The 24,985-nt window shown below is 37.7% G+C and overlaps 1 pseudogene; it reads left to right on the top strand.

The window, feature by feature from the left end:
* LOC100726904 (ELL-associated factor 2-like) overlaps positions 1 to 14,633 on the top strand; it is a 30,354-nt pseudogene extending 15,721 nt beyond the window's left edge.
* The last annotated feature ends 10,352 nt before the right edge of the window (positions 14,634 to 24,985 follow it).

Below are 24,985 nucleotides of genomic sequence, written 5' to 3'. Positions count from 1 at the left end.
AGAAAGAAAGAAAGAAAGAAAGAAAGACAAAAACAGGAAGGAGGCAGAGAATTAATCTTTCAATTTTAAATATTTGTATTTGTGACTTTTGGTTTATCTAGGAATTCATGTGGGATTATGAAATGGCTTATATAATACCTTTAATTTGTATTGAGCAAGTACAGATAAATATTATTAACTTAAAAAGAGTATTGTATTATCATTGTATATATTTTATTTTGATGAGCAGCAATTATAATAAATATATCTTTTTATCACCTGCAACACTAATTTGAGAGACAAATCCATAGAAGAAATATATAACAAGTAGTTTGTCTTAGAAATGTGAAAAATACTTTTTATTCTAGAAGAAAACCTTATAATCAAAGCCCAATGAGTTTCTTAAGATCTATAAATAAGATCCAAAAATAAACTTCATAGACTATGATTTTTTATATAACGCTAGGGATTGAACTTGTGGAGCTCTGATCTATCTCTTCACTCATTTTTAAAATTTTATTTTGACACAGAATCTCACTACCTTGCTCAGGCTGGCCTCAGATTTATGAGCCTCCACCCTAGATGTGTACCATCGTGTCTAGCTCCTAGTTCAGCAGTAAGAGCTAATCTGGCCCAAGTACTCTGTCTCTCTTCTTGAGTTTAACTTTACAATGTAGTTCATAGGAAACAAGACAAGATTAGTGAGAAAAATTCTATATTAGTGACACCAGGTGTTCCAGTGAATGGGTTCATTTAAGAAATGAAGAGAAAGTGTGGCAGGTAATGCTGAATGAAGCGAATTCAGTGTGGAGGTGACACCGAACGTGGGCATCTCTACTGGAGTGATCATGTGAGTATGTATAACTGCAGATAATAAGCGGTCAATGTCACAATTTTAATACATGTCACTATCTTGTTGGTGGTAAATATTTTGTGTTAACCTTAAGTTAAGAGCCAATGAAGAAAACTGAATATTTCAGAATGAACTCAATGATATATTGTACCCGAATCAGTAAGGAGTAGACTAGAATTTCAGTATCTGTTTTTCCAAAGATATTTAAGATGCTTATCTAAAAATCTTCTTTACAAATGAATGGACATTGACTTATTTTTAAAATATAGGAGTCCTAAACACCATGTACATGTCTACAAAACATATCTGAGGATGTTTAGACTAACTTCATGTTCACAAATGATCACCTTTATGTACATGAAATATCCACATATATCTAAGTATCATTTTATATTGCCACAACATTTGAGAGATAAGATCTCAACACATCATAGAAAACTATGGAACATATGGCCTAGTGGAAATCAAATTTAGGGATATTATTGAATTTACTTCATTTTGTCCTATAAAGGAAGAACTGTTATTAGAAAGTTAGTAGTGCTTTGTTCAAGGGCCCAAACATACTGTGTTTTGTAGGAAAAAAACTCAGTTCTGTCGGACTCAGGGTTCTACTGTTTAATCATTAGTGACGTTCCCTAAACTTGAAAAATCGTTGTTTTCAGTATTATTTTGTGACTTTATCTTTGTTTACCTCAAAATTAAATATTTCAGGTGTGTGCAAACCACAGAAAAAACATTTAAATACTTACGCAAACTGCAAATCAGTGCCTACAAAGTGACCAGACAAGTATTGAGAAAGCTGGCAGGTTGTTTGGCAGGTGCTGAGGAAGGATGTGCTGGCTCCTATGGAGGAGGAGGAGAAACAGTGGTGGCAGAACTTGCATAACACACTTTCGTGGAATCCCGGGAAAGCAGGAAACAGGCCGGGTCTAGCTCAGTGCCAGTGGGGTCAGTTCTCTGTCACGTCACTGTCCAGCTAGGCACTGAGGAGACAGAAGGAGCCTCGGGTGGAGAGGAAGACGATGGTGTATTTCAGGAGCACGCATACTTGTCTGTGAAAGGGATTCTACTGTCTACAGAACCCAAGTGAAAATAAATGCCAAATATCCTTTCTCAACCCAGGGTCTATTTTGAGATATTGTACTTTTGTATAAAATATAAGGCTCAGGTCAATGTTTCTATTTTTGCCTATAGAAGTCCTATTGCGGTGGCATCATTTATTTAAAAGCTAGTTGTCTTCCTTTGAATTGCTTTTTTATCTTTGTCAAAAATCAGTCAGATGTGTTTGTATGGCCTGCTTCTGGGCTCTCTATTCTGTTCCATTGATCCAGATGTCTATCCTGTGGTTGCCCTCCCTTGATTAATGCAGCTATACAGGAAGCCTGAACATCAGAGGCATAATTCTTCTGTAGAACTATTTTAGATGTTCTGTGGCCTTTTCCTTTCATATATATGCTTGAATAAGCCTGTGTGTGTGTCTAAAAAATACATTGCTTACATTTGGAGAGAAATTGCTTCAAAGTTAGGCATTGATTTTGGTTAAATTGACATCATTACTATGCAGAAACTTTCAATCTACAGACACAGTATGTCTCTCCATTTATTTATTTATGTATTCATTTATTTCCTTTTTTACTAGCATTTTATAATTGTGAGGCACATAGATTTGTCCATATTTTTATATATTTATGCCTGAGTATTTAATTCACTTTAAAGTGAATTTCAGTAGAATTATGCATTTAATATTGCCTTTCATAGGTCCATTGTTAGTATATGAAAACGAAGTTGATATTTTTGTGTTGAAATGCTCTTTCAGATCATGCTGAACTCACTTATTTCTAGTTACAGAAATTGGAAGATGTCCTGGTAACTTTCAAGTGATTAGCCCCATGTTATGTGGGGTTTCATTGATGCCTTTTACTTTCTTTGTCTCATTTGTCTTACTGAGCAAAGCTTCCAGTTCTCTTAACAGTAGATGTGAGAGTGAACCATTGTTTTGTTCTTGATCTGAGGATGAAAGAAAGTGTTAAACCTTACAAAATAAACGATAGTGTTAATTGTAGGTTTTGTAGGTTTCTTGCTTTTTCAAATTGAAGAATTTCCCTTTTATTTGACCTGCCACAATTTTTTCTACTATGAAATAATGCTGAGTTTCATCAGATAGTTTTATCTGTCACTTGACTTTATTATATTGCTTTTCTTTGATAGCTTTTTGAAAGATTAAACTGCTTGATTTTTAAGTTTTAAGTGAGTCTTCTGTACTTGCAAAATGCAACATGCTTATCTGTTCATTGCATTTTATATGCATTGCTAGATTGAGTCTGCTAATGTTTTGTGGAGAGACTTTGTATCTAAATTCATGAGATATATGAAATATGAACAAAATAAATTTTTAAAATTTATTACAATAAGACAAATTGCCATTGTCTTTTCCCACAAAATACTGCCTTTTGCTTCAAATGTACTTACCCCATAGTTTTTGTCTCTTTCTGAAATTCTGTCTCTGGGTATCTTTAGTTGCAGGGTCATGGCTGCCTCAACATTCTGAATCAATTTAAAATATTTACCTTCCATGGTTATTTTGACTTTTGAACAGTCAAAAGTCACGAGATGCCAGATCTGGTGAGTAAGGTTGGTGAGGACGTGCTCAGTGTTTTTGCCACCCTGCCTGTCTGTAGCATGGCACTCAGCAGCATTCACCGTGTTTTCTTACACTTGAGAAAGACATCATGAAACAAGACTTGCAGAGCTGCATCACACAGTGACAAGAACCACAGTATACGTCTGTTCAGAGTAACGGGAGCATTCTGAGCGAGAGTAGTGGCAATGTGTCTCCTACTACAATGAAATTTTCTATTTAAATTTCGTATTTTGATCACCCTTTTACTTATGTCATTTTCATTTTATCACTATTTCATATATCTTTTTAAATTAGTTCATCTATATAAGTTTGGTAAAATCGCTAATGAAGTCTTTCAGGTTCAGAGATTTCTATTCAAAAGGCTGTGAATTACAATGTGATTGTCATGGTTATAGGACGATTCTGGTTACTTACTTGACTGAGTTTGGTAGTTTGTACTTAGGAGATATTGAATATTTTCTTCTACCTCTTTAGATTCACAAGCATGAAGTTCATGGTAGCATGTTATTCTTTCGATGCCTGCATACTTTGTATGGTTATCTTTTAAAAATGTTTTGTTGGCACATTATATCTTCTCTTTTTAACTGAAAATTTCATCAGAGTATAATTGAGTTCATTATCTTTTCCACAAAAAAACAGCTTTTTTATTTTCATGGTTTTCTCTATTGGTTCTTTTTTCAACTTCATTAGTTTGTGTGTTAATTTTTATTATAGCCTTCTTGCTACTTGATTTATTTGACTTCCTCTTTTTTTTTCCAGTTTCTTGAGGTTGGACCTTACACTGTAGTACTATGAGCCTTTCTCTAAGTGCTGTTAGCATCAACACACAAATATGATATGTAAAGTGCCTTGATTACTTTTTACTTGTCACTAAGACGAAATACCTGAAGCCCAAGGTGGGAAAGGAAAGGTTTATTTCTTACAGTTTTTGGAGGTTTCAGTCCACAATTAGTTGGCTCCAAGGCAGGCGGGCATGGCTGGGCCGCAGTTCATGGCGGCTGCAAACAGCAAGAAGGAACCAGCAAAAAGCAAGACACACCTTCTTCCTGCCATTACATCACATCCTGGCTCCGCCCCTATGTGGGTGGAGCACTGACACCATCAATCCAAGCACTAGACAATGAACCAATAACAGATGCACAATGCAAACTCATGAGGCCTGGGGGGACACAGACATAAACCATGACATAGAGTTTTATTCTTATTCAGCTACATGCATGGTGTAGTGAATATCCTCTGGAGACCCTCTTTGGTATATGGATTATATAAAGGGTGCTGTTTATATGTTTGAAGATATTTCTGTTCTTTTTTGGCTTTTATCAACAGTTTGATTTCACTGTTATTAGACAACTATTCTGGATTTTAATTTTAAACAATTTTACTAAGGATTTTTTATTTTATAGAATATAATCTATCCTGGGAAATGTCCCATGGGTGCTTGAAAAAAGTATACATTTTGTTTCTGTTGGTAGAGCATTCTATTTCAATCAGATAGGTCCTTCTAAAGCATGGTATTAAGTGTTTACGTAGCTCGTTAATTCTTTTGGAGGATTCCAAAAGTGGAAATTCCATAACTGCTGAGAAGTGGGAAGCTGCATGAATCTTTTTCACTTTCATCTCTACTACTTTTTCTTCACATACATTAAACTCCGTTATTTGATGCATACAAATTTAAGACTGCCATCTCTGCTTGGCAGATTAAGCCCTGTTTAATGCCTTCTTTAGCCTTTGTATCCCTACATTCTTATTTCTCTCTTCATTTCATTGACTTCCTACAGGATACTTGAACTTTTTTTACAGTTCAGTTTTTATTTATTTATAGTATGCACATTGATTTGTATGGATTTATCAGTTGTTGTTTTAAGTATTACATTATATACACATATTTTTCCCAGCATATTGATATCAAAGTTTTACATTCCTTCTAATTCAGTCCTTACCCCATTTATGTTTTAAATACAATTGTTCTGAGAATTTATTTTATGCATGTTGAGCAACATTGTATCCAAGAGTATTATTATTTTTTGCTCCAGTGATGGAATATGCATAGTAATGTGATTATTTCAACTAATGTGATTGGATAGAATATGTTAAATTTGCTTTTCACTTAATCACCTCAGGCTAATGCCACTTAAACATCTCACCATGGCTCCTGTTTCTTTCTACACTCCAAGACTTTCTTCTATGGCACTGTTTTCATATCTGTTATCTTTAGCTATTCTTAAAGAATAAATCCACAAGTGACAAAATCTCTTAATTTTCCTTCATATGAGAATGGTCAAATGTTTCATCATTCCTCAAGGAGAGATTTGATGGATACAAAATTATTTTCTTTTGGTGCTTATAAAACATTGTCACATTTATGAATTTCATGGTTTATTGATGAGAAGTTTGCTATGCTTCAAATTAGCCTTTCTGGACAGATAATATGCTATTTCTCTCAAGCTGCTTTTAAATAAATTGTTTTCAGATATCAAAATTTAATTATCACATATTTTCTTTAGAATTGCTTTGGGGTTGTTGTTTGGGATTTTTAAAACCTCTTAATCTATATAATTATCTGTATTTGGTGTGTTTTCAGGTGTCACCTAATATCATATATAATTCACCAAAGTAATACAATGATTTCTTTGTTACATTTGTAATTTTGTAACTTCTTCTCTGCTGGATTTATAATATGCTGAATGCGCTCCTGTGTCACACATTCGTGAGACTCTATTTAATTTTATTTGGTGTTGATTTATTTTCTCTTTGTTTTTGCAATTTTGTAAACTATAGGTGGGAACTCTTGCTAAAACCTGACTATATTCTTTCTCATATTCACCATGCTTTTTAAACCATCCCAGGGAGTCTTTTACTTAGATTTTTTTTTTTTTGTCTTTTTCCTTTTTATCAGTACCAGGGATTGAACTCACGATTGCCTGCTTGCAAGGCAGGTGCTTATGCCACTGAGCTAAATCTCCAGCCCCTTACTTAGATTCTTACAGTTTTTAGTTCTAATTTCCATGTTGGGCAGTTTAAAAGGTGTATTTTGTTTAATGAGACTTTCTAGTTTTTAAATTTTAAGATCATTTCTAACAGTCTATTCAACAGCTTCATAATGACTCATTTAAATTTTTTGGCAGATAGTGCTCCCATTTGTGTCCTCTGTGTGGCTGGGAGAAAGATCAGCTGACTTTGCTTTCTCAGGAGGTGGTCTTTTTCCCGATCACTTTTATCATGAGTGATTTTTCGATATCCCAAATGCCTTGGAGATCATATTTGGAATACCCTGAGTGTGTTTATGTCTTCTACTTTTGCATATAGCCTGTATTAATATGTAGGTCATGGCTTGGTCTTGAGACCTGTTATTCCAGTCAGTGTTTGACTACACTCTTGGAGCCCTCTCAGCAGAATGAATCTTGTCAGTTTTGGTTTGGTTCTGCTGGATCTCAGCACCCTGCTTGTAGCACTGCTGGTTATAGCCACGTGGGCCCTGGGCCTAGACTGTGAGCTTCTGGGCTTGCGGGTGCCTCAGGGGCCAGCAGATAGCTACCACCTCCCCGGGGAAGGGGGTGACTCTGCTTGTCTTGGTCATGCCTGGCTCTGGACAGGTTTCCTTTCTGTTGCAGGGGCTGGGGCAGTTGTGAAACCTGAGTGGGTCTGAGGGCATTGCTACCACCTCTGTCTTTTGGGAGGACTTGCAGAATCTGATGCTATAGCTGACTGGGCCTGTGACTTCTCTGAGAGTCTCCATCCTTTGGCAGACAGTTTCCCCTTCTCTCTTGAGTGCTTGCTTTCTTGAATGTGCTATGGTAGATCTGTGCTAGGATTCTCCAGCATCTACTGTGGAAGACTAGGGAACCCCAGGATTCATCCTGCCTTATGCTCTTTGAAACCTGAACCTTGGTGAGTCACTGTTTCTCTATCTTCCTGCCCCACTGTGATTTTCTATTATTTCCAGTGTTTCTAGTGATATTTAGGGGAAGTGAAGGGAACAGCCAGCCTGTGCTAGATGTCTTGAAACCTGGACTTTTCAGTTTTGAGTCAGGATTGCTACTGAAGATAATTTTGGATCAATGGTCAAGAAGTCTGTAGCATCTCGTAAAAGGTTTTCAGCTAAAGACAACACTGTGAGATCAAACTGCTGGCATTCTCAAATTGTCCACCATGGCATGAAGATGTAGGCAGCTAACCAGGCCCAACACTTAAAACCATTGTTGAATCCACATTCATGCTAACTGAGAAAAAGAAGCCTAAATTCAATGTAATAAACCCATAAAGGATATACCAGTGTTAGGGTTAGGGTTAGGGTTAGGGTTAGGGTTAGGGTTAGTACGGTAGTATACATTGGTGCCATTATCCTTGATAGAAAAACATGTAACTTGTCCATCTTATGGGACTTAAAATATCTCATTTTTAGTGTCCTAGAGGCAACAGATTAAAAAATAATGATGTGGAGTAATAAAACTGAAACCACTATGAAATTGTCTCGCTAGATGCCAAAAATCAACATGTACACATAAGTAAGACTAAATCAGCAGCAGAGATACTGGGAATTAAAATAAAACCAATATCCTGCAGCAAACCAAAAGGGCAATGATGCCTATGAACAACGTTTAGATAGCAGGATTATTGAACATTTTCTTTAAGTATTCTGACCGCACTAACAGCTGTTATTTCATGATTCTGAGACAATTTCTCATGCCAAATTATGTTTAATCACAACATTTTTACTTTATTTGGATAATCACACAGCGTACGCCAAAACTTGTGGGTTGGTGAATATTTGATTGATTGTGAAGAAATTGCCCCTGGGTTAAAACTTCTTCATTCTCTTGTCCTGAGGACAAGTGACACATGGCATAGAGGTCAAGAGTTCCTACAATCACTCGGTGTCTGGGGAACAGCACTTTTGGCCTGAAATATATCACAACTTATCCAAACATAGTGAATTTCTTAGCAAAAGTAATTTCCAAGATTAGGAGTAGAGACTTCTAAGCCCTATTCACCTGCAAAGGACATTAAGACAAGAAATAATTCTGAAGGTCACAAACTGTAAAAACAGTTTTAATAAGAATTTAAGGTGGCTTTCAGTATTTAATAATGGTCGACCAGATTTGAGAATATAGCAATTTTATAAATATTAGATATTCTTAATTAAATTAAGAAAGATTAGTTGACTTATCCTAGACCCAAATCTAAATGAATGTATTTTGTTTGTTATACTAGAATCCTGCTATAGGATGGATTAAATATTTCACAAGGCTCAATTTTATGTGATATTCTAAGTTTGTGAATATATGTCCAGTGAATAGTCATATAAAAAATAAATGTAAGTTGAATGAATGTAAATATAAATTAGGAATAGAAATTAATTGACAAATGTGAACTGCAGTTTCTCCCAGAATGAGTTCTTACAGGTGATTTAATGAATTGAGTGAGTTTATTTATATAAATTGTTATTGAAATTTATTTTACATTGTCAAGCATGATGTTTTGATATTCATAGACGTAGTGAACTGAACATCCCAGTCAAACTAGTAAGCACATCTATTTCTTCACAAAGTGATCCTTCTTGTGCTGAGAAATTTAAAATCCACTCTCTTGGCACATTTCAAGTATACAACATGTATAGGTCATCTAATATTTAAGAAAATTTCCGCAAGTTTGAATTTTGCAAAGCAGTAACCAATTTTTTATTTCAAATTTGTTAGTAATTTTTGGTTCTCAGTTTAATCAGGTTTTACAGTTGTGTGAATAAAGAGTTTCATCATTTCAGTTAATAAACATCAGCATCTTGCATTTCATTACTCGCCTTTTTAAACCTGTGTCTTTGAGATTTAAGTTTTTGAGAACATGGACATCATAATGCACCCTGTTTTCTATATAAAACTAGTAGTAGTTAGTACTAGAAGCTAGTACAACTGAAAACGAAAACCAATCTAAAATTTTCATTGCACCTGGTAGCACGGTGCTCATCCTGACCTTAGATAATTGAATAGGTGTCTGCACGGAATTGTTCAGGAACTCTAGCCTAATTGGGACTCCATTTATTTCCCCTGTCTATAAATTAATTTGGGTGGAACTAGACACTTTAAAGTGTTACCAGCTGCACGATTAGGTCAGCTAACTACCCCTAGGCCACAAGGAAACTGGAAAGAACACACAGATTCAGGCAGTTTACTCTATTGTAAATGTGATTCCAAATCTTTTGTGTGAAAAGGATACTGAACTAGTTAATATGAAATATCCTAAATGTAAATTTGTTCCAGCATAATTATATGTAATTTTTCAAAGGCTAGAAAATATTGGTGAAATCCAAAAGAAAGTTAAATCAAATAGCTTAAGTGTCCAAATGTTGAAATTGCATTCAGTGGGCTGCCTCCAGCATGGGAAAGGATGTTTAGATCTGACAAACAAAGGTGCCCATGTCCTTCTTGTGAAATATTTACAGAACAGAAGAGAATAAAAGCAGGACCAAGGTACATAGTAGAAACGATCATGCTCTAGCATGGTTTTCATTTTACTTTCTTTAAAAAGATTGCTTATTTAACATGTTAGAGGAGTAAATAATATAGACTAACTTATATTGAGAACCAGGTTACCAAATCAGGGGAACTCCGTTTGAACCAACTTTGAGAAGTCATTCCTCTGAATCCTTTTGTTGTCAGCTACTCAAGCCTGGTGCTTGTGTAAACATTTCCCAATTTATTTTGGGATGTTCTGTTTTCACCGCCTGTAGTGTTAAGAGCAGCTCACAATCTGATACAGAAACTCTCCTACTCCATTCTTTTCTTTGCAATATGAATATTTGTTAGCATTTTTATTGGTGACCTTAATTTTTCAGTTATAAAATAATGATAGATTTACAGGAGATTGTAAAGATCAAATGGAGAGGTTCCATAAAGTCTCTTCCCAATTCCTGTTGGTTATATCCTAGATAACTCAAATAGAATACTTCGATCAGGAAATCAGCATGGGCGCAATGCTTATTTGTGGGTGTGTACCATTCCTTACATAAGTAGGTTTATGAAATCAGCACGGTGATGTAGCAGTACTCCACCTTCACAAAGATCTCCCTGTCCTACTCTTTATAGTCAGAATCACCCAGCAACTTCACAATACATATCCCTGAAAACCATTATTCTTGTCTCAATCTCTATAGTTGGGTCATTCCAACAAGAATTATAAATGTTATTATACACTATGTAACCTTTGAAAATTTATTTCTGTCACTTAATGAGAGTCACCAAAGTTGTTGAATGTATCAGTAATTTGCTCCTTGTTATTGCTGAGTATTATTGATATATTGTATATATATATATATATATATATATATATATATATATATATAATTATACTGAAGTTTTAACCCATTATAGGACACTTGTTTCTAGTTTTTATATATTACTGATAAATCCACAATAAACATTAGTGGACAAGATTTTGTGTGAGCATAAGTCTCCATTTTCCTAGATGAATGCTCAGGAGTGCAATTTCAGGGTCCTATAATAGTTGTATGAGCATTGTAAGATTTTTAGCTCAATTATTTTTATCCAGAATGACTGTACATTTTATATGCTGACTCGTGGTATCTTGAGTGATTCAGTTTCTTCACATATTCACAAGCATTTTTTGTTTCCTATTTATTTAGCTATCTTGATAATATGTGACCATAGCTAATCATTTTAATTCACTTTTCTCTAAAATCTATTGATGTTGAACATCTTTTCATGAACTTACCTGTGATCAGTCTATCTTCTTAGTTAAATTGTCTCTTTATTTGCTCATGTTTTGTGTTATGTGCTTTTTTCACTGTTAAATTTTGATAATCTTTATTTATTTTAGATACTAGTACATATCAGACATGCTTATAAATATCTTCCTAGTTATAGCTTGTCTTTCTATTCTCTTAAGAAGATCAGTTTTAGATCAATGTTTTTCATCATAATAATTAAGTAAATTCGATAATAGCCATAAATTTGATTTCCACTATAGTCATATTGTTCCATAGTTTTCAATGATTTATTGAGATTATATCTCTTTATTTATTGAGCTTATATTCTCAAATATTGTGGCAACATAAAATGACATATTTGGAGGAAATCCAAGATGGTGGCTTGCTAGTTAGCTAGGTAAAGAGCCTCTCTGGGAAAAACAACTCAGATGCTGGAATTTGACAACATGGAGAGGGTCGGACAGGTGGAGAGGGACTCTCACAACTCCATGAGGAAACTGAAGGGAAAAGAAAAATAGGAAGAGGAAGGAAAAACATGGGTGGAGGGCTGGAGCCAGACACACTCACTGAATCTCATCCTGTGCTGTGCTGGGAGCACTGTGGAGTCGCATGATCCATGGTTGCACTGAAGCTGCAGCCGCTGATAACGGGAGTTGGTGACTCCCAGGCCCTTGGCAGGAGGATGCAGTGCAGCATGGAGTGAAGCCAAAGTGGAGAGCTGCATTAATTCTCAGCGAGTGCTGGAAATTGGGTCCCGTGGCAGATGTGGCCGGCTGGAAGACATCTTGGAGTGGGACAGAGCCTGGCAATGTGGTGGCTTCAGTCAGCTGCCCCTGACCCAGAGAGGACTGTTGGGATCAGCTTGGGTTGAGTCACGCCCCTGGTCAGGACACAATAGCCAGGGACAAAACTGTCTCCACCCTGTGACATCTGCCACAACACAGCCTAAGTTGCTGAAGACACTTGCTGGTCGATTGGCTCAGAGAATAAGATCAGCCCACAGTCTCTGTGTGCACCTCAGATAACAGCAAACTGGAGAAGGCTGCAAGCCCCCAGCCAGCATGCTTCAGAAAAATCATAGACAATATGGAAAAGGCCTGAGACCTGCACCACACACCTGTCTGAAAGAAACCAGAAACATGACAAGAGAAAAAAATAAGAGAAAACATCCAGTCACTGACCTAGGAAAATAAGCCCAGGAGAGGTAAATACAGAACAGAACCAGTGTAGTAATCATGCAATATTAGCCACAACATCAGCAGACATAAAGAAATACCTTCGTGACCTCATAGATGAACTTAAAACTGAAATTCTAATCCAAGTGAGGCAAGATATAAAAAGATTAATAAAAGAAATGTTAAGCCCCTCCCAAGAAAACACAGATGGAAGAATGGAGGAACCCAGTAAAGAAAGAGAAACCTTTGGTGAAGAGTATAAACAAAATCTAGAATACATGAAACAGATTCAAAGATATTACCAGGAAACTAAAAACTCCATTAAAAGCTGGCAAAATGCCTTGACAGAAACTAAAGCTAACCTTTTGAAACTTGAAGAGAGATTTACAATGTATGATCATAAAAGAAAAGACCTATTAAAAATAATAAGGAACCATCAAGTAACAATTCAAAGGCTAAAAGAAGACAAAAGGATCTATAACTTAAGAATAAAAAATATGAGCAGAGAAGCAGGAGTAACCACAAATGAATTACAAAGACTATTCACAGAAATAATTAAAGAAAATTTCCCAAGCATAGGAAAAAGAAATGACATCCAGATAAAAGAGGCATACAGAACTCCAACCAACTACAACAAAAACAGATCCACACCCAGACATATAATAATCAAGATCCCAGAAATCCATCACAAGAACAGAATATTAAAAGCATCCAGAGAAAAGAAACAGATCACCTACAAAGGGAAAATCATCAAAATAACAACAGACTTATCAACACAAACTATCAAATTGAGAAGAGCCTGGGGGGAAATAGTCCAGGCCCTGAAAGAAAATAACCTCCAACCCAGATTGATGTACCCTGAAAAACTCTCTCTCAAAATTAATGGAGAAATAAGATGTTTCCAAGACAAGGAGGAACTGTGGGAGTTCATGGCCACAAATCCAACCCTACAAAAAATCCTGAAGGGCATTTTAGAGAGAGAGAAAAAAATACCAGGATTCCAGTAACAGTGGCAGAGAGGCCTCAATGAATGGGGCAGACAGTGGAATGAAGGAGAAAAGTAGACAAATAATAGCAGAAAAATAGAATAGCAGAGATGAGGCAGAGAAGGTTGTAAAAAAAAAGATGAAGAATAAAGAAAAATCACTACACCCCATGCACTGGCTGACTGGGGGAGAGCCACACGTCAGCCCTTTCCTATGAGTCACAGCCATTTATGGACTTCAGGGGAGGAGAACAAGAATTCAACAAGAACCTAAGACCTCCCATGAGTCAGTGCCATGCACAGGCTGACTGGGGGACAGCCAGACCCCAGTCTCTTCAGGTGAGCAGGCAGGGAAACAAGAAAAGCCAATGTTCTCCCACCCCGCCCCGTGAGCAACCAGCTGATCCAAAGAAACACAGGCTGTGGTGATAGCTCATGAGGTGACTTCAAACCGGCCTCTGTTGACACTTCTTGTGAGGGACATCTGGAGGTTGGCAAAGGTGAACAGGTGACAATAACTCTGTCAAATATAGAAGATTCAACTGCACCAGTAACTGTTTTCAAAGTTTCAAAGAAACAGTACTTAAAAGGATGCATCTTGATTATTAACCATGACACTGGAGAATGTCATCTAAAAAACTCAGCAGCAACATCACTGTTAGAAAAACAAGATTAACAGGCCAATGAGCAAGACAGTAGAACTATCTCACATCATTTTTGGAAAGTTGAAGGAAGCAGTAAAGTTCACCATAATGTGGAACAACAGCGGCAGCAACATATACAAAATTCAAGTAAGACTCCCAGTTTTGTAAAGCAGTCTCCACCTGAAGACAAGATGTCCCCAACATCTCTAATGGATGGTATTGAAAGAGAACTAAAGGCACAGATGAGCAGCTGTGTTAGCTCGTCAGATTCCACAAGTTCATCATCATCAAGTAGTGGGATAGTTCTAGTGACTCAGATGATGAAGAGGGACGATCTTCCTCTACTCCAAGGGATTGTGTGTCAGGACATCCTACTATGTCCAAATACCTCAGTACAGGATTTCTGATACAGCTGCTGGTCATATCAATTTCATGACAACAGCAGCATTCTGATGAACACTTTACGTAATGATTTGCAGCTGAGTGACTCAGGAAGTGATAGTGATGACTGAAGACATATTTACCTATAAATATAACATTTACAAGATACATGTTTATTTTGTATTAAAATAAGAACTCCTAAAAGTGTGAAAAATAAGAAACTTTTGATAATAAAAGAAATTAAATCTGAAAAAATGATACATTTGAATCTATGTGGCTAATACATATCTGTACAGGTAAGAATCTGTAAGCATAGTGGTAGCATAAACATCTTCATAATCACATCACCAGATATGCTTTGTAAACATGTATGTGGTGTATAGGATTCTTATGTTTTAAAAATAAACCAACATCCATTCATCTGTGAAGGAGCCTGTTAGATAATTATCTTCACGACAAATTCAATATGTCAAATTTTTACTTTATTAATTATGCTTTATGTGGCAAGAGCATTTTTTATTAACCCTAGGTCACAGAAATTTTCCTTAGTGTTTTGTGTAAAAGTTTTACATTTGGTTCAGAGATAAAGTTTTTAGTAAGTGGTGTGATCTGTGACAAGGTTCATTTTTCCTACATATATTCAACTTTATTTCCTTTATTAATATTTTCCCTATTAATAGACTTACATGACTATTCTATTCTGCCTTCACATGCAAATCATCAAATAATCTAGTTCATATGTATGGCAATTATTTCTGGTAGGAAATCTGTTAAAACTTTTACATGAATTTGGTGAATTCACAATTTTACTATGGCAAATCTTCTTCCTTATAATTGTAGTACATTATATCTCCATGCTTATATATACATATATATATATATATGTATATATATATCTTCATTATTTTGGTCTATATTTTATACTTTTCAGTATATAGACATTGTGGATTTTTGTTAAATTTATAATCAAATTTTTGGAGTGATTATAAATGCTTTTTATATTAAATTTAGTCACTATATATGATATGCTGTAGAAATAAAGTTCATTTTTCTGTTTCTTGTGTATCCTGTGACCTTGTTCAATCCTTATATTAATTCTAGAAATTGTATTTGGATAATTCATATAAGCTGAAACTGGGACAGATTTCTTGCTTCCTTTCTGATCTGTATGTCATTTGTTGACCTACTGTCCTGAGCAGAATCTCCAGTATTATGTTGAAGGTGGTGTCTGTAAACATTGTCATCTTATTACTAATTTTAGAGGATAAGGATTAAACACATAATGATAGACGTTTTTGAAGATATTCTTTATCAAAAGGAACATGTCCTATGTATCTCTATTTTTCCCAAGAAATTCCATCATGAATAGTTGTTCAGTGTTGACACATGTATTTGTTTCATTGATTGACATAATCATGTGATTGTCTTCCTCACTTACCTGCTAACAGAGTGGGCTACATCGATTTTCAGGCATTGATATTTGTATCCCTTAAAGTTCATGTGCTCATAGTATATAGATTTTATGATTACTGAATTTTTTATAATACTTTGCTAAGGATTTCTGCATCTGCATCTATGAAGATTATTGGTAATTGATTTATATTATTATTTTCATGCTATATGTTTTGCAATTGGACTAATATTATATTTTACTATATGACATAAAAACTGGTCTTAACTATTATATTTCACCAAAGCAATTATTGAGAATTGGTGTTAAAATTCTGTAAAACCATTTTGGTCTAGATATTTTTCCTCTGGAAATTTTCAATTTTAAGTTCATTTTCTCAACATGTGTAGGGACATTTAAATTATTTCATATTATGTGAGTTTGGAGAGTTTGTGCTTTTGAGGAATCAGTATCCCCATTTTGAGGAAATATATACTCCAGTTCTCAGATGTCTACACATGTGTCTGTGTTCTTCCTATTGGTTTATGTCTACAGGATCTTGGCTGATGATCCATATTTCATTCATGATGTTACTAATTACATTTGCTTTATTTGTTGCTTTGTCACTTGTGTCTAGAAGTTGACCAATTTTATTGTGCTTTTCAAAGAACCAATTGTTTCATTGCTTTACTCATTGTTTTCTTCGTTTTATTCTTGTGGATTTCTGCTTACAGTTTTGCTCCCATTTTTGTGTTTACAGTCTTCTCCCCTTTCATTTTGATTCTTGAGAGAGAAGCTTGAATTGTTTAATTGATATTTATTCTCTACTTCAAGTTTTACTTTATTTGAATTGGCCAATAATTGTATATATTTCTAAGATATAGTGTGATGTCTTGATCCACATACACTCTGGGAAATGATCAAATCAGGCAAATTAACCTGATGCATCACCATAAATACTTACCACTTATGGCTGATGAGAACATTTATACCTATTTTTAGCTACTTTGAAACATGCTACATTATTGTCACTCCAAAACTCTAGTAACCTACCGTGCAATGGAACCTCAGGACTTGCTCCTATGGACTGTATAAGTTTGTATCTGCTGATGGATCTCTGCTTATTTCATCTGCTCTCCTACACCTTCCCTCCTGACGACCACTGGTCCACGCTCTTTGAATTGAACAACAGCAAATTCTGTCATTTGCCACAACATAGATGAACTTAGAGGACATTATTAAGTGAAAGTAACCAAACATAGACAAATATTGCATGATCTCCCTGTGGAATTATCTTTTTTTTCAGATGAGCACTCAGTTCCAGAAACCCTAAATTTTCCTCTCGGCATGTTTAGCTGTATCCTGTACACTTCTCCAGCAGCCTATCTGAGTCATATGAGGCAGAAAGAAACCTAGATCTATTGGCCAGCCGTACTGCCATCAGGAGCCTGTTTCTGGGCTCTGTGTCACATCCACAGCACTGGCACATGAAAACAGGAAAACAGTGCAAGTCTTTCCTTTTTAATGAGAGCTCTCTAGATACATTTATTTGTCTGTTCGTTTGCTTTGATGATGTTTCCTGAAAGCAAACACCTCATTCCTAGAGGAATCCGGATGGGTACAAGTCAGAAAATAAGTGCTGTTTGGTTTTCAGATTTCAGGGAAGACTCAGAAGACAAGCATAGATATGCAGTAGAACATAGTAGTGTACTGGGAAATTCAACACTTCTGACTTCACTGAAGAGGTAGGATGTGAACTGGAGGAAAGGAAGGGCAGAAATGCACCGCGCTCCTCTCTCCTGCCCCAGCTCCTAGACGGCTGTGTCATGTGGTGACTGGGTAGCTCAGACTGCGCCTCTGAGACTCCAGCTCTCACCTGCTTTCCCTCTGTCCTAGCTTCTTAGGGTAAACTTTCCTTTAAAGCAGTCTCATTACATTCAGAACCAGACACATCCCAAGAGGCATCATGGGAACAGATCTGCCCGGAAAGTTCTGAGGATTTTCTGTCTGCCCACTTCCGCAAAGCACAGATAATGTCTGAAATGTTCCATGTCTTACTGCGCTGTGGCCCTCCACCGACTCCTAGCTAAGACCATGTTTTAGAACCCAGGCTCCTTGCCTGTTCTTCGCTGCCTGGGTTTTGCTTCGTGACGGTTTTGCTGCTCCATGTTACTGGAAAGTTGGCTGCATCTCTCTTGTTTTTCTCTGGCCTGTGCAGCTCCTCTCCCTCATCATCTGGCCTACTTTTCCAGCTGTAGTTCCCCTTCTTTGGCTTTTAGCCATCTGCTCTCCAATGCACTTCCTCACCTTTCTGACAGGCAGAGCTAATTACCCAGGTACCTACTATTAAAGCAACTTGGTGGGAGTTTCATTGTATTACATGAAGCACATTTTTACAACTTTGAAAGTCACTTTTTATTAAATTTACCTTGTAAACCTGTGTGACATATTGGGAATTCATAAAGTTTGTGTGGTTATTTTGGTTTAAACTTTAAGATGAGAAGTGAGGGAGCCAGCAATCTATCTTCCTTCCAGTAACGCAGACTGCAAATTAGAATCTCTGAGAACACTGAACCGAACTAACCCCCAATCCTTCTCAGAACAGTTCAGTCAGAATATCTTAGACATGGAAGCTGAGCTAATGATGCCACCATCTCCATCAACTTCAAGCTTGGAAATATATTTCTACACACTGCTAATAAAAGATTGGTGTAAGCAGCTCAGTTAGAAATATTACAGTCAGTGAGACAGGGCTAGGTCCTCACAGGAGCCAGTACAGAAGCCCAGATACCTTGCAACTGTGGGGGAGACAGACAGGTCCTGCTGTGGGCCAGGCCTCAAGACAAAAGATCAAACACATGCACCCACATCCTAAGGACTGGTATTTTAAACAGTTCCTATCACCCTGAGGAAGGCAGGAGTCACCATCCCAATCCCCTGGGAAGAGTCACTGCTTCATAAGAATGCCCACTTTCTATGTGACTCACTTCCTCATTTGTCCCTGATTTAATCAATTTTATCTGAACTATTAATCTTATTGGTTAACATAGTTCTGTCCTACCTTATGCCTGTCTGCCTTGTGAGTTCACAGTTTTCCCCACCTTGAACCCATCTCATCCCATGATTTTACTCTCTAAAATACCCTAGAAAAGACAGTGTCTTTGGCAACCAATTTAGGGCCCCTTCTGTCTCTCTCAGACAGAAGCTTGCTTTCTTTCAATAAATATATTCAGCTTTTAAACTTCATTGTTACTAAAGTTCATTTTTCAATTTTAAAGAACACAAACTCATCCCAGACATATAGTATGTAAGGAATTTCATTCCCCTATGTCACTATGCAGGAATTCCAAAGCAGACTGAAAATTAGAATCTCTGGGAACATTGAACAGAACCAATCCCCACTCAAAACAGTTTCATCAGAACATATGGCCATGGAAGCTGAGCTAATGACGCCACCATCTCCATCAACTTCTAGTTTGGAAATGGTAGAATATTTCTGCACACTGGTAACAGATGAAGAGGATTTGACATACTACTTCTACTTAAGTTTTAGAAAGATTTGGGTTTCAAAATAGCTGAAATAGAAAATATCTTGATTATATGTGCACATATGAATAAGATCACTCAGCAATTATGGATCTCATAATTCAGATCATATCAACAAAATAATGAACAAGCAACGGTCTATGCTTCCTCATGGGCAGTCAGTGAGTCTTGTGTTTTGATGAATTATGAGTCCTTCTGCAATGAAAGAACATGTGGTAGCCATTTGGGGTTTCCAATCAGGTGAGAATAAACTACCCTGAAGTAAGCCCTTGCCCTTGGGAGTTTTATTGTAAGGAAGCAGGCTATTGGGTGATCAGTCCATGGAAAAGTTGGATCCTGTTATCCTGAGAACAGACAGGGTCTTGCTGGCCCCTTCAGTACCTGGAGAGAGGAGTAAGGTGAACTTTTAAAGAAGGAAGCTGTTGCCTTCATTTGAAATATCTGTCTTCCAATGTGAGAGTGTAGCAAGCAGGACCATCACTGACTGCATGACGCAAAAACTGAAGACCCTGTGCGGTTTCCTGCTATGCATGAGCCCTTAGAATTAGATTCCTACTACATGGTTGGCTCAGACTCAACCATGTTTTAATTTATATAAGTAAAGAGCAACTGCTATAGATTGTACACCTTGACCCATACCTTATTGCTGCTTTGTCTGAGGCCTGTCTAGATGTGCAGGGCAAAATGTGACATCACTGAGATGCTGCTGACCCTCTCTCCACCCCAGACACCCTGCTTTTTCATTCCTACCTTTCTGGACAGTGACACCATGTTTCACCATCCATTTCCCTTATTCCTGAAGTTGCTGTGTCCAGTCAAGATCCGAGTTGCCCCATGAAGGATCATATACCGTCAGAGTGAAGGAGGAAGCTGCTCTTGGCAGAGGGCTTCTCTGGGCATCAGTTTCTGGGGTTCACATGGGTCAGCGAGCTGCCTTCAGTCTCCAGTGATGTACAGAAAGGAAAACAGAATGTCAAGAATGCCGACTGCTGAGGACACACCGAACCTGTTTTCCACTTTGTCCAGTATATGTTTGTGATACGTAACAAATACGTGTGTCTTGAGAATGGAGGCATGTACACAGTGTTGTGAGTTTGTACTTTCCCTGTCCCACACATCCTTTCACAGTTCCTCTTCCCGTCTGTACAGAGTCTATCTTTCTGTTTCTTACCATCTTTCTTTCATTTTGCTCTTTAAATTATTTCTATTTTTTGGTTTTCCGAGGATGACAATCTATTTTGTACTATACATAAGCTGTAGGGTCTTTGTTTTCAGATTAACATATAGATAACCACCAATATCAGGTCCGGCCTAAGTTTTTCAGTGAAAAGTTTTAACTAAAGCATTCCATGGATCCTAAAAAACCTTTTACACCTATTAGGGCCTCTGCGTCTGAGTCTGCTGTGCCCCAGGAGATGAGCCCAGGGTCAGGCACTCCCCGGGGTGAGAAGACAAAGGATGCCACGTGCTCACCATGGCAGTGTGTGGAAAGCAAAGCTGCACTCGATCCAGAACCACTTCCTGTGGTTCCAATTAAAACTCAAGACATTTTGTTCAAAATTTTTTGGTTTTAACAGAACCATCTTTCTCCCTAGGCTATCTGTCACGTCACTCAGAAACACTTTGGGGTCAGCTAGGATAAATTACACAATACCTATGCAAGCACATGTGTGTACACACTTGCATATGCACATGCACACATACAGAGCAGTGGAAAACAACCCTAAATGGGCTGACTGGTAGCTGAGGCTCTAGTTTGAGCCGCTATTCCCAGGAGCAATAACAGCAGTAGTCAAGCATGGCAGACAGGTGTGTGCTGGACCTCCCTCTGCAAATGTGTGTGAACGATGGTCCTTGTGCCTAAACTAAGCAAGATTGCTCTCCCTGGAGTCCAGCCAGTTGCTAATGCTCACGGGCTCCTGTGCAGAGCTCATTTCCTTCACCTGTAGCATGGATGTGGTTCTGTCTCACAGGTCTGCACTGCTGCCTTGGAAGACCACAAGGTTAATAATGATTGTTCATCTTGAGAGGCAGGGATGGTCATAGGAAAAGTGGAAAAAGTAGCCAATAGTACAACACGCCCAAGCTTTTTTACTCATTTATGTATTCATTCAGTAACTATTGGACACCTACTATGTACAAAGCAAATCTACAGACTGGGAGCAGCTAATAGAATAAATCACTCCGAGATTTCTGCCCGCCCCAGCTGATATTTGATATCGGAGCAACAATACACATAAAAATAATATCTAAGGTTAATGGTGGATCTTAAGGTGAGAAGTATCATGGATAAAATCAAAAGACAAGAAGTATTATAAGCCCAAATATTGAATATTATAATTCCTTTTTTAGTCTTGCTCACAATCCAAAAAAATTACATTTATAATCCCATTGACAGGTTATTGGAATCAGAGCAAATGAATTTTAATCTACTACCTCCAATGTAACCCACATCTAGAGTAAAGACACAAAAGACGTATTCAAAGTAAAGGACAGCCAAGGAGTCCTAAACCCAATCCCGTGAGGATGTGCGAACAAAGGCCCTGATGGAGGACCTCTTATTTATTAACCTGTGGAGGGGGAGGGCTGGAGGATGAGTGACAGTGAGGACGACAGGAACTATGTGAGTAACCTGAGCTGGCTAGCCAAGTGGGGAGAAAAGCATCCCTGCAAAATGCAGGGAGAAGGACATGCAGAAGGATCAGTCCGCATCATTCAATTAAGGTAGCAACTGAATTGTTTGTGGAGGCTCCGTTGCTTTGGTTTTTGATATGTAAATTTTTGTGCCCTGGGGACTCAGCCTCTTGTATCTCCAGGCTCCTACCCAGTTGACATTCCTGGAGCTGACTGGCTCTACCATCCTGCTGTGCTGGTATCTTTTACAGAGAGACCATAACAGGAAACAGGAGACAGTCTGATGGCTTTAGAGATTACATATCAGTACCTTGGCTGGCCTTATTTGCAGTGCTTAAAGCCAACTGAGGAGAGAAGGAAATACCATAATAAGATCTGTACATATCAGTATAAGAAAACAAGTCTCCATGTAACCAAAGCTGCAGCAATTGTTCCGCATTCAAGGGGAGCCACTCAAATTGTCTCCCACACCTCTCCATTTCTTGTCTTGTTGTAGCTGCAGCAGGGTTAGTCGTGGTTGTACGGCCTCCAGTTGTCTTTGGGTACTGAATCCTCTATGACAGGTGTTAATAAGAAAAATCATAAAAAATAGAATGAGCATGCTAATTCCCATATAAAACCAAAAGTGAACTTTGAGATATACAAATGGATTCAATTGATTTATGCATTAGCAAACATCACAATCCTTAATTTGGGTATTAAATGTAGCTGTCTGTTGTGACATGGACAGCACTAGTCCTGAAGAGCATCTATACCCACAGTAATATTCTGATGAATTGCTCCTTGTGTATGCTTTTTGATTGTTTCCCAAGTATGTAGACTCCTATTGTATGGGAATGGGATGATAGCAAAGTGAGACATATTATAGTGACATTTTAAACCTTGTTGTAACTATAAGCTTTTAATATGATTTCCCATCCACAGGATGAAAGTTTTTAAATGCTCACTTGGGTTTGCAACATTATATCAATCTCTCTGTGAATTTTTTAGCTCTCATCAGCAGGTTTTGTCCAATTATCTACAAAGTGAGCAATTTGTACTGAATGTGCTAATGCTCTGAAGCCAATAGCCGTGCTGGCTATCAAAAGGACTAGGGAAGTAATCCTTGCAATAATCAACCCAACCATCCTCTTGGTTTTATTGGTAAATCTTTTAATCAAAGTCTCTTACTAGAGGGCAGGAGGTGAATGATACCAAGGCTCCATTAAATTGACCAGAAGCCAAACTCCAGGCATCCTGCTCATGATTATTATTGTGGAATCCTGAGGAAGAAACTCAGGTATGATACAATGGGTTAGATAACAATTAGAACATGAGAACATAATTTGCTGCTGTTCCACCTTTCCTGTCAACAGTACATGAGCATCATAAACACGTATGTTTACTCTCATATCCCTATGACCTTACAATAGTATTTTGACTTTCCCTCCATTAACTGGTTGCGGATGCCCAGTCTATAGCTGTCCAGCATGAAAAAGCAGGGTTAACTTCCATAAAGTATGCTGTTTGGATTCAGCGTTGTCATTGATAATGTCTAGGAACGGAAGAATTGAGGCCTTTACCTGACCAAGTAATACTAGACAAGGCTTCTGAGGTTATTATGTTTTTGGGAGAGCCTGAAACAGAAATCTCACACCAATCTTGATCTTTCCCCATAAGTAATCCCCTGGGGCAGCAGTCTATAAAAGAATAATTAAATTTGTATATAATCCGTCCATAGTGTGGGTCTCTGCAAGACTCCCAAGGACCCAAATCAGCTTGTGAAATGAGGACCATGAGATACTGGAATACAGATGCGAATGTAGGTTTGACTCCTCTAACAAGGGTACCATCTCAGGCAGTAGACATTAAGGCCAGCAAGGCAAATCATCCTTTAGATGGTGATATCTTCCAAACGTGATCTACAGGGCTAGAATCTTGCTGTAGTTGGGTTACACATAAGGAGAGATATACAAAATGAGAGGTAATCTTTAGTTTAGTTTGTTCTTATAGAAACAAAAATATGAGGGCTGGCAGGATGATAAATATAAGATTTTTACTTTCTATAGAATGGAAAATTCGGGGTGACTTGTCCATCCAAGTTAAGGCTCTAGGAAGAAGTGGATTAGGTATGAAAGCCCAGTGCTCGTCCCCCCTGAATAGTAGGAAACCATACTGTGGCTGCTAAGAGAGTAAGTGTTGCAAAAAAAAGGTTCTCAGGTGACTGAGCCAAACTCTGGCTGTTCAGTAAATGGCAAGCCTCACGGTCTGTCTGCTGCAGGCATCCTGAAGGAGTGGGTGATGAGCTGTTACGTTTGGTGAGCTGTTTGGTGTTTGAAGGCTTGGCAGGGAATTTGATGTGCCGCAAGGCTGGGTCGGATTCTCCCCTCGGTGAGGCTTTGATGGGCGGTGGTGAGTTCTCCTCTCCCAGGAGAGGGGGGCTTCCTGATGCTCAGGTGCTGAAAGGTTGGAGTCTTTCTGTGATCTGCACTGACGCTGAGGATCTTTATGAAGTTCAGCTAGGAAGTGCGGGGGTGGTTAACAATTGTTCTGAGTCACTGGCCCAATTCTCTGAGTTTCTACATATAACCATGAACAACACGAACATGTAAATATCAAAAATAAAAATTAAATAATATATACTGTGCAAAATTTATCCCAAAGGGGAGAGGAAAGGGAAGGAGAGAGGAAAGGAGGGAGGATGAAAGAGAATGAAAGTGTTGAGAAAATAAGTGTTGATATTTTTCATTCACATTGTTTACATCATCTGTTAGGCCCACCTGCTCCTCACACCAACCAATTCTCTAATCCCAGTGACAGCCTGCCTTAGTCAGATGCAATAGTAAAGCACTGTAAATTGGTGGCTGATGACAAATAGAGATTTGTTTCCTGTATTCTTGTGGTGGGAATCTGAGATTAAGGTGTTGCTTAGTTGAGATGTTAGGAGGCTCCCTTCCATTCTGCCAGCGGCCAACTTCCCATGGCATACTCTTTGGGTCATAGGAGTGCTAGTTCTCTTATTCTCATAAAGGAACAAATAACTTCATGAGGCCACCTC

This window comes from Cavia porcellus, unplaced genomic scaffold, assembly GCF_034190915.1.
Source record: "Cavia porcellus strain 051 isolate PalLab524CR breed Dunkin Hartley unplaced genomic scaffold, mCavPor4.1 scaffold_20, whole genome shotgun sequence".
In the NCBI taxonomy this organism is placed as follows: Eukaryota; Metazoa; Chordata; class Mammalia; order Rodentia; family Caviidae; genus Cavia; species Cavia porcellus.
The sequence above is the reverse complement of the archived record's forward strand: the minus strand, read 5'-3'. Positions and strand labels throughout refer to the sequence as shown.